We start from the raw sequence: 11986 nt of genomic DNA on the forward strand, positions 1-11986 counted from the left end.
GGCTGCTACAGGCTAACAAAGTTCTTCCAATGGCTAGGGACAAACAGGGGACAAGGTTTTGCTAAGGCTGCTCTTCCTTAGCTATGCTGGCATACAATACATTTAAGGGCATGAATTTAATCATAGCAGTTGTTTTTTGCATAATCTGTACATTCAGGCATGCTTGCAAAACATGTTTTGGTTCTCATACAGCACATTCCTACCACAATGGTGCAATAGGACACAGGGTAGAACAAATGCCCCCTGCAGGTTATGCCCTGTATGAATGGGGCGTGGGTGACAAAATGCAAGCTGGTTCAAGAGGTGAGCTTCAAGCAGTGCAAAAGGCGCCAAGGAATTTATATTGCTTCATAATCCTCTGGGGTTGATGGCATAGCAGATGCCTTGTCTCATTTTCAGGTCTACAGATTTCTGGTGCTGGCAGCAGGAGCCAGCTGGGAACCCAGGCAGATGCCACTAGCGCTATGGAATCTGGATGTAGAACAGCTGTCACTGTGGTGTGGAGATTGGTTGCTCCATGCACATGGCAGAGCTATGAGAGAAGTTTTAATGATTTTATGCAATTTCAAGATCAGGAAGGCTGGTCACAATATGGCCCATTACAGAGGAACAGGTTCTGCGGTACATGCTGTCCTTGGCAACCTGTCAACCGGCATCCTCCACAATCTCAAATTGCCTTTCTGCCATTACATTTGTCAATAGGCTAAATGGTTATTCTGATCCTTGCAGTGGTTTTTTTAGTTTGATGGTTTTTGGTTTGGTGGTCGTGTACTGGTGGCCCAGGATGGATTCCCGTCATCCCATCACAGTTTACATGCTCAGGGATCTCGTGCAGATCCTTGGCACCATATGTCATAGTTGACAGGAGGTGTCCTTGTTCAGGGCAGCATTCTTGATAGCAATTTTTGGTGTTTTCAGGATCAGTGAGCTAGTACCTGGGTCCTGTAGGGACTCTATGGGAAGGGCTTTGGAACTGCATGATGTACAATGGCATGAGCATTTAGTGATATTACACCTGCAAAGGTCAAAGATGGATCAAGTCAGCCGGGGTGAATCTGGAAGGATGGTGAGCCTGGGGTCAGCCCCGTTCAGGATTTGAAGGCCTATAGGGTGATACAGCTGAAGAGGGAAGGCCCCCTTTTGATGCACAGTGACAGGAGTCCCTCACAGCACATAATTTTGTTACTGTGTTGAGATGGGGACTGATGAGGTTGGGGGGCAGCCAGCCCATGAGTTTGGTCCCACTCATTCAGAATCAGGGCAGCATTAATTTGTTGTAATATCATTACAGATATTGGACGACCAGCCATACAGACAGTGGTGTGGATCTGCGGGCACAGTATTGTCTTTTGGGCCCACAGGCACACGTCCAGATTGCCTGAGTGTTTGCAGCTGGGCTTTGGTGGTGAAGCAGTTCTCAGCTGGCATGCAAGGAGGGGTATGCCATAGAATCAACTAATATCGCTGCCATATGCTGTGCGGGCCAGTCAGCGGCCACCAGATATAATTGTGGTGCATCTTGGGGAAAACAATTTGGGAATGCTTAAAGGGGTGGAACTAGTGCTCAGAGCAAGGTGGGACTCTGGACTAATCCTTGAACTTCTTCCAGGAGTTGACATTGTTTGGTCAGATATGCTTCAGTACAGGGTCTGGCAGGGAACCGTGATCCCCCCGCCCCGCCCCTCCCCCGCCCAGTGTGGACAAAGCAAGGAGTATGTGAACAGAGAGGTGGCCAAAAACCTTGGGACCATAGGAGGGGCAGTAATTTCACATCCCTGGCATAGTATATGGGGCAGCAGAGTTGTTTTGGGAGGATGGGGTTCACCTGTTCAACTTAGGTGCTGTCATGTTTTAACGGATAAAAAAGTTGGCATTAGGAGATGTCTGGAACCCAACTGGTTGTGGGTAGGAGGCAGCCAAGCTAATTGCTGTCACCTCCTTGTGGCGGATATCCAATACAGGTACTCCATAGGGAAGGTTACAGTGACTACATAAATGGCTTGGAAAAGGACTTAAAAAGAGGTGTTCATTAAAGGAATGAACGGGGGGCGATTGGGGACTCCTATGATTGGTACGGCAGGGAGCCAACCCCCCATTCTTATAGCCCCCTTAACCCTTCTACAAGGGGTGGGGTGGATTGTAAATCCTGGCAATGGAATTGTTGGAGGGACCTGGTGGGAAAAAGAGGGAGTTGGTGGAAGCCCCCCACCCCAGGTATGGTAAGGTCCTGGCAATGGATTTGCTGGAGGGACCTAGATGGAAAAAGAGGGGGAGCTGGTCAAAGCCCCCCAGGTAATTATGGAATAAATATGGGGTTACCTGCACTGTACACTGTTATCTGCAGGGTAGTCCCAGATATCTAATAATAAAATTGCGGCCTGATTAAACCCATGTCAAATGTCTCCTGTCCTTCTTTTGGCATAGCCAGACAAAGGGATATTGTTGAAACAAAGGTTTCAGAGTAGCAGCCGTGTTAGTCTGTATTCGCAAAAAGAAAAGGAGTACCGGTGGCACCTTAGAGACTAACAAATTTATTAGAGCATAAGCTTTCGTGAGCTACAGCTCACTTTCTGTCTCAAAAAACTGCATCTCTTATGGTTACAAATAATCCCTGAGATTACCATCATAGAAAGAAGTTATTGGTGGTTGTGCTGGGGGAACTTCTCTATTGTTTCAGTTGGTTCACTTGGTATACTTGACAGCACTTTTTCCTATCAGGTTACTCCGTGATAGGAAAAACAAAGCAAAACAGACCATGCTATTTAAAGGGTACAAACATTAGAAATCTGATGTTTTAATTATTCCATATGGGAGAAAAAAATCAAGTGGTCAGTGCCCTTTTAGTTCTCATATGCTGTTAATTTTGTGCCAAGGCATACATCTGCAAAAAAATTAACTGAATTTCTTGGTCAGTTTAACTTTTTCCCAGGCAATACAAGTTTATAAGGGAGGCATCCCATTTAAATATATTCTCATTATTTTCTCCAGGCCATGTAAGTGCTTCTTCACTGGAAGTACAGTGCACTGCCTTGAGAGTATAACCTGGGTAACGTGTCACTATATAATAGTAAAATAATGGTAGCGTTTATCGAGTGTAACTCCACCAGAACTATTAGTGCTCACAAAATATATCCATATAATTGTAGCCCTACACAGGGTACCCAGTAGCTGCAAGAAAACAGAAGAGACAGAACAAGAAGCAATGGTCTCAAGTTGCAGTGGGGGAGGTCTAGGTTGGATATTAGGAAAAACTATTTCAGCAGGAAGATGATGAAGCACTGGAATGAGTTACCTAGGGAGGTGGTGGAATTTCCATCCTTAATGGTTTTTAAGGCCCGGCTTGACAAAGCCTTGGCTGGGATGATTTAGTTGGTGTTGATCTTGCTTTGAGCCGGGGATTGGGCTAGATGACTTTCTGAGGTCTCTTCCAACCGTAATCTTCTATGATTCTAAAAAAAAAAAAAAAAAAAAATTCAATTTGCATGAAAACCACTCACCAAAGCAACATGAAAAATCTGTCCTGGTTCTGTAGGAGAATTATTCTTTGCAGAAATTGTCATCAGCTGGCCAACAATATACTGCCCAGAGACTCTCAGAAGAACACAAGCCAACTCATCCTCTTAAAAAATACTTCAATATCACACACGAATGAAATGAGGTTTTGTTTCAATTGTAATTTCCCACTACAAATGAATTAATTCAACAGCAAAACAGTGTAATAACTGCTAAAGCCTAAGACAAAATCTTAAATCAGTTTTCAATTTCTGATTTCCTTTACGCAATCCTTATTAAAAATAAATCAATCTCCCAAAGTGCAAATTCCTTTGGTATCCCACTATATGTGTAAGAATGAAGAAAGCCAGAAAAAAAACATGGAGATAGGAAGGAAGAGACATTTAAAGAGTCAGAGTCTGTTAAATATAGACTCAACAAATATATTGTGCTGTGTATGTACAGTAAATTGAGCTAAATAAAAGTGTCCAAAGGCCAGTGACTTACAAAATTACAAATAAAATTCCATCTACAATAAAACCAGCATCTTTACTAGTTTGTATTGCCAGTTGCTTTTACTTGAAACATTCAGCTATATTTAATAGGGCATTACATTGAATTTATAGATATTTTATTATATGCACCATGATCAATATATTCACAGAGGATGTGTCAATGTGGACTAGGGGACTGCGCATGCAACTGGGAGTCAGCAACTCCTAAATTCTACTCCTGACTCTGTCCCTATACGTGCAGAATTCCAGTCTTGAAAGGATGAGGCCCACATTTCATGCATAGTTAAATGCTTTTACTTTATCTCACCAATAATACTAAGAACTTGGTTCTGAAAATGCTTAGGCAAGTGAGTAAAGTTATGCATGCAAGTAGCCTCACTGATGTCTCAGTGGCCCTCCCTGGCTCATCACCATGATAGTTCTCTAAAAAGGGGTCAGCAACCAAATGAAGTCACTGCCATGACCATGCCCCATCTCTAAAACAACTTCCAATCCTACCACTAACAGCAACCAGCCTTGTTAGCCTGCATGCTGGTCTGCATCCTGAAAGTCAATCAAATTGCCTTCTCCTCTCTTCTTCTCTCTCTTAGAGGCCTAGGAAAGCAATACCTAGCTTAAAGGCCTAGGCTGAATTAGACAAAATTTAAAACCAATAAGTAGGGTCCTACCAAATTCACAGCTGTGAAAAATGCATCATGGACCATGAAATCTGATCTTTTGTGTACTTTTACCTTATACTATACAGATTTTACGGGGGAGATCAGTGTTTTACAAACTGGGGGACCCAACCCATAAGGGGAGTGCAGGGGTGTGTGTGTGTTACAAGATTATTGTAGGAGAGTCATAGTATTGCCACCCTTACTTCTGACCTGCCTTCAGAGTTGGGTGGCCGGAAAGCGGTGGCTACTGGCCAGGCACCGAGCCCTGAGGGCAGTAACCTGCCAGCAGCAGTGCAGAAGTAAAGGTGGCAATACCATACTATGGCAATACCATACCACTCTTACTTCTGCATTGCTGCCTTCAGAGCTGGACGGCTGGAGAGCAATGGCTGCTGGCCAATGGTCCAGCTCTGAAAGCAGAACAGCAGAAGTAAGGGTAGCAATACCATGCCATCCTTACTTCTGGGAGGCTGCTGACTTCAGAGTTGGGCTCCCAGTCAGCAGTTGCCCCTGTCTAGCTGCCCAGTTCTGAAGGCAGTGCCACCACCAGCAGAGGTAAGGGCAGCAGTACCTTGCCAACCCCCTCCCCTTCCCCACAACTCCTTTTTGGGTCAGGACCCCTAGAGTTACAACACTGTGAAATTTCAGATTTAAATATCTGAAATCATGAAAATTACGATTTTTAAAATCCCATGACCGTGAAATTCCCCAAAATGGACCGTGTTTTTGGTAGGGCCCTATCAATAAGAAATATTACCATGAATAAATAACAAACAGTGGGTACTGATTCACTTCTCAACTGGGACTTATGCTTACTTAACTCTGTTGGGCCGAATTCTCCTTAATTATACCAGCATAAAACAGATGTACCTTTATCGAAGCCAAAGAGCTAATATCGTGTAAAACTAGCATAATAGCAAAATTGAAAATATTTCAGGCTCACTGACAATCGGGCTCATTGACTTCAGTAATATTGCTCTCAGTTTACTCCCATGTAACTGAGATCTGAATCTCACATAAAAAAGGATTAAAAAAAACCATATTCCTACAATGTTTGTGGACACTGTAGAATTTTAATATGCATGAGTAGCTGAAAGTGATATGCCTAGAAACTATAAACAAAACGGAGTCTATTCCATTCTATTTTAATCAGTCAAGCTGAAAGAAATGCAAAAATAAAACACATAGTACATAATGAAAAATAAATCTAATTTTAAATAAAAATACTTTCAGTTTTAATAATTTAAGAGGTTGTTAGTAACATAGTAAATAGAAAGGGATTTTTTTGTTTCAATATATAATTTTAACATGACAAAAACTGTTTAAATGGTATTTGCCAGTTCATGTAAATATTTTATTATGCAATCTACGCGGCATTTTACTAAACGATAATTTTATCCTTATATTTATTATTTCTACCATTTTCACAGAAGATGAAGGCTATTAAAAGTAAATTTAATTTCAAAAACTTAAAGCAATGTTAGAGCTATAACGTCTCCTTTATTCTACATCCATCTCTGCTTTATCCAGGACTATTTTCATCTGCAAATAATTCCTTAAGCTATAAATGTACAGAAAGATAGATAACATACTGCATAACTGAAATGGCTTCCAGAAGGAGAATGAAAATCCAAACTGTCATCTCCAACTCTGTTTCCCAGTGACACTGAGACAGAGTTCCACAAATAGCTGGAAAGTTATATTAAGTGACTGTCTGATGTCCTGCCAGGGTCTTTGATAGTCGTCCAGAGTACACAGGTCAGATATTGTTTATTTATAGAGAAGATGGGCACTGTTTAAATCATCTGAGATTTTAGTAGGTTTTAAATACTGTACTGTACATTATATTTTTGGTAAAAGGGGCACAGATGCATAAGATCACTGTAGAAACAACCCCTTCCCAGTTAATATGGCAGGAAAGCATTAAAGCACATGTTTAATTCCATCCTTATTCAGGACAGCACCTAAGCATGTGCTTAACTTTGATCATGTGTTTAAGTCCCACTGACTGGTATTTACACCCGCACACCCATCATTGGTACTCCCATAGAAATGTATACATTCGTTTATCCTTCCCTTTCTCTCTTGTCCATTTAGATTGAAAGGTGTTTGCAGTGGGGACTTTGATTTGGGACAACTAGATGCATAAAATAACAGAATTTCTTCTTCTGCATTTTCAAAGTATATTGAATGAGATGCCTGCTATGGTATGTATAAACAACATGACTTGCACTCTTCTTTGCTGTAAAATATTCTATTCATCATTAGAAGAGTAGCTGGGTGTCAGGACTGTTGGTTCTTATCCCAATTCTGCCACAGACTCATATTTTGATCAAGTCATTCTTTCTGCACCTCTGCTCTCCTATCTGCAAAATTGATAATGCTCACCTTTCTTAAGGAAGGTGTCTTGTGGTGAAATTACACTTACAAGATGCTACAGAATGACCGTTACCCTTTGTTTTGTAATGAAGATGGAAAAAGAGTGCATCATGCGATTTCTGTTTTAGGCTGAACTTCTGCAAATATATACAAAGTATGTCAATAATATCAGCAAATCAATCTTTGTTTTGGGTACATAACAAAAACACAGAGATTTTTCTATTAATTTGACTTTTTCTTCTGATTTCAACCACATAAAGTACCAAAACAACATTATTTAATAATTGAACTTTGGTTCCTCCCTACTCCTCCCCCAGCTCTCATCATATGAACAAGCTGGAAGTGTATTAATAGTATTGAAATGCCTCTTTCTCTTGGCATTGCTTTTATTTTAGCTTTGCAGATTTTCAAACTTGACAGAACATTTAATAAGACATAATAGAAATGCTGTGTGTCAGTTCCAAGAATGAGAAAACCACTCAGCTTTAACCTGTCTGAAACACCGCAAGCTCTGGCAAGAAAGAATCCTAATAGACAGAATTACTTACGCCTTCTCTTTGCTAAAATATTTCGAATATTGTATCAGTTCTGACTATGATATTGGGCATTCCCATGCATGCTCATAAAGTCAACGATTTTAAAAGCTTGATTTTGATTACTATTTTGTAATTATATTTATTTTGATAAAAACAATGCTTTACCAAACTGAAATTTTAATCCATTTCTATTTTGGCTGATAAAAATAGCCTCCAATGCCCCTTCTCATGCACATGAGAAGCATGGTAATTTTTGGCCAACTCCAGTGTCTCTCTGGTGCTTACTTTTTTCTGGTGTCTTGACATTTTCTGATGGCTATTACCCCAACAATTCACTTCTTTTGCTTTTTTGCCCAACTGCCGTTCACTATTATATAGTAATTTCACCCTTTGGCAGCTCTCAGATATTTCTGATTTCCCCTATAGCGGCTCCCATCTTTCACTACTGACCACTAGGTGCTCATGGCATTTTCCTATTCTCTTTCAACCTCTCTTCTGTTCTCATTGCTCCCCTCCACAAACAGAGTAGTTTCCTATTTCTGTTTGAGCTGTTTCCTTTCCTCTCAAACAAAGTCTTGCTTCTTTTTTTTAAAAAAATGACTGGTTTTGTGTTAAGGCACTAGGACCCAGGATCTGGATTCATTCCCTGCCTCTGCAACAGAATTTCTGTATGATCTTGGGCAAGACAAAACGGGACAGATTTTCAGAAGAGCTCAGGGCCAGATGAAGTATATCTGGGTTGGGATGAAGAATCCTCCCTTGTCGCTGGGAGATGAGGTCTGGAAGCAGCAGAAGGTGGACTGGCTGAACAACCGGAGGAGATCGGTGTACCAGAAGGGTTGCTAATCCTTCAGGATTGTCCTGGAGTCTCCCGGAATTAAAGAGTATGTCATGTGAGGAAACCTCCAGGAATACGTCTAATCAAAACTGGCAACCCTATGTACCAGTGCTGTTGGTGCTGCATTGGTGTTATCAGGTTAACATTGGCTCTATCTGGTCTGATTTTCCGAATGACTCTGAGGATCAAGGGAATAGGCAGGATAATGTCCTTTGGAAATTTCTGTACATCTCTTGATGTTTCTGAGGTCCAGGATGGGTCTCAGACTGTTTTCCTTCTTGGATATTAGGAAACATATGGTGAAAAAACCTATTTGCTGGTGTTGCTGAGGAATCTCCTCCACAGAACCCTTTAAAAGAAGGGAGCCTATCACCTCCAACAGGAGTTTATAATGAGAGAAACTGTGAAATTGTGGGGGCCTTCTGTGATATTGGATCAAGTAACCATCCCTGATGTTATCTAACACCCAGTGATCAAAAGTAATCTCATACCAGATGTTGAAGAGGAAAGAGAGATCAGAACTGAAATGCAGTGAGAGAAGTATATGGCTCTGAATCATCCTGTCAAAAGTGATGTTTGGGAGCTAATGGCAAGGCTAACATATGGTGAGGGATCCTACTTCTATATTGTGTACTTTTTACAGGAGCCATTTTAGAATAGGCTAGAGGATCATATCGCCTCTCAGGTTGGATACTCTGCTGTTGTTGAGCAGTGGGAGACTATCTCTAAAACCAAAAGGTTGTGTAATATGGCTTTTAATTAGTCCTTAGTCCATCCCATGCTTTGCTGCACATTGGGCTACACATTTACCATCCTTGCCTGTCAACTGCCCTTCTCTCCAAATCTTCCCATTTCATGTTGATGTCGTTCAGAATTGTTCGTTTCCATGTTATTCGTGGTCTTCCTCTTTTTCTTCTTGCATTTTCTGGCTTCCATTCAAGGGCAGTATTTGGTAAGCGTTATTTTTCCATTCTCAGCACATGTCCCAGCCTCTGATGTCTTCTTTAGTAGATTATTTGTGAGAGGGTGCCTTGTCCAGTCATTTTTCTGACTTCTTCATTAGTCTTCCTCTGTATGTTATTCCCAATATTCTTCTCAGACATTTGTGATTAATTACATCCAGCTTTTGTGTATCTTTCTTGGTAAGTTGCCATGTCTCACTGCTATATGTTATGATGGCGGTAACAATTGTTTTGTACATGTTCAGTTTTGTCTTGATGGAGATGTTTTGAGTTGCCAGATGTTTTTGAGTCTTCCAAATGCAGTGTTTAACTTCCCGATTCTTTTCCTTATTTCCTCGGAACTAGTATCATCTTGGCTGATGATGATACATAAAATTGTCAAGATATGTAAAATTGTCCACCTTCTCCAGTTTCTCTTCTTCAATTTTGATTTCTGTCCTGTTGTCACCATTAACATGACTTTACATTTCTTTGCATTGTATCTCAAACCTATCTTCTCTATTACTTCTTTAACTGGTCTGTGCATTTTTGTAGTCTGTTGGCATCTTCACTGATAAGAGCGATGTCGTCAGCAAAGTCTGGATCAAATAGCCTTGAATTGTTCCATTTTAGGCCATATGTATCACTGTTGCATTGTTTTAATCCATAGTCGATAACCAGCATAAACATTAGCAGCAGATGCAAATTGGTAAGGTGACTCTCTATTGTCTAGACAGGATGTTATTACATGACAAGCCAGGGTCTGACTTTGAAACACACTGGTTTGCTGTGAAGTAAAATCCCATGTGGACACTGCTACAGTGCACAGAAAGTTCCAAAGTGCCCATTGATGAACTACCATTTCAAACAGCGATGTGTCAAAGCGGCACTCTGGAATATTCACTGTGTAGCAGTGTCCACACAGGATGTTACTTCACAGCAAGCTAATTCACTATAGATCCACACCCTGGCTCGCCACACAGTTACATCCCATGTAGATAATTCCTTAGTCTTGATCTTTTCCAGCATCATGTGCCTTACTAAAGAGGCCAGAGCCCTCAAAAGTTAGGCCCTTAATTGGCTTCTGACTCAGTTTGAAGCCAGGCATGATGTTTGAAGCCAAAGTATCTTCTCAGAGCTATACCAGTGACCATCTCTCTCACCACTGAATCTGAGGTGTCGCTGACAATATCGCTGTGTCAGGTTTGGCAGTATATCAGAGAGATTATGGACTCCCAAATTCAGGGCTGTATAAATAACTGAAGAAGGCCCTGCGTAATATCTTTCCATTTCCAATGGAGTCTTTGGTTAAGGAAGCCAAATGGGATCTCCAGATTCGGCTGGTGGAACTTTCATAGCCAGTTCTGAGGGGATCCAGTGTTCCTCTGGGATATTTTGGTTTGAAGCCAGAGGTGAATATCACTGCATAGAGTCAAGCAATAGAGGCAATGCTAATAGTGTCAATGGAGGGATGGTGTTCTCTGATAAGAGGAGAAATCGACTGTGCCAGAGGTATTAGCACTGGTCAGGTATCTATATAATTAAGCAACAGAGACTGACTTGAGGATTGAGTGCCAAAGGTGACACTGAAACCAGTAAGGAGTCCCCAAACATGTGCCAGTGGCAGAAATGTGCCAGTTCCTCCTCTTCTCCTCCTTGGACTCTCTGGAACACGTACTCTTCTTTTGCACCAGAGCAGAAACAGGCAGAGATCTGGAAATCTGCCTTTTGGTTATGATGTCGACTTTAAAGATGCGAAAGGAGGCCGCAGTGCCAATGGCAGTGCCAATAGAGATTGCAGTACTGCTGCAGACTGTCTAGATGAAGCTTGCAGTGCTGGACCATGACAGGCGGGAATGCTGCTAATGCTAATTTTAGCTGCTAATGCTATTTTGCTTTGGAGAGGTGGATCTCAGGCCTGATATCAAGCCTAGTGAATAGAAGAGGAGTGCACTCCCTTATGTAGTCTGAATTGATTATGTCATCTAAGCACAAGTGTGCTACTGCATGCTCTCCCCAGTGAACCTCGCTTTTGTATACAGTTGCACAGCTCAATGCCAGAGGAATGAATTCTATTAGTGGGAATGCACAGAGGCCCTTGAAGAATAAACTTAATTTCTTAACTTCGCCTCATAATTAAAATATTGAAGAGCCTTTATCATCCTTGTTACTGATTTCCATAATATACCCTTTTTGCCACATCAATATCCTTTCTACAAGAGTGTGCACAATACTCTTCTGCACAATGAGGTAGTCAATGACTAGAAATAGTTAAACTGGCTGTAATAAAATAATAGAAACATCACCCCAAACTCAATCTCAGCCTGACATTTTGGGTTTGAATAAATGTTAATTACAGGTTGTCAAAAAATCAGTAAGAAATGCTAAGGGCATTTTTCAAAATTTTTTACTGTCTTTTTAAAAATTTGGTCAAAAGTTTTTCATTGTCCAAACATTTCTAAATAGCCCCATAATTGGGTATAAAAACAATTTTTTAAACAAAACTTTTGCTTCAAAAATGTCAGGTGTCCCTTTTCATTGAAAATAAATATTTTGATGAAAATAATTGAAAACTTAGGAAATTTCAACCAGTTTTATTCTTTATGCAAGTGTTCCATTTCAGTTC

Source organism: Dermochelys coriacea, chromosome 1 (assembly GCF_009764565.3).
Source record: "Dermochelys coriacea isolate rDerCor1 chromosome 1, rDerCor1.pri.v4, whole genome shotgun sequence".
Taxonomy (NCBI): Eukaryota; Metazoa; Chordata; order Testudines; family Dermochelyidae; genus Dermochelys; species Dermochelys coriacea.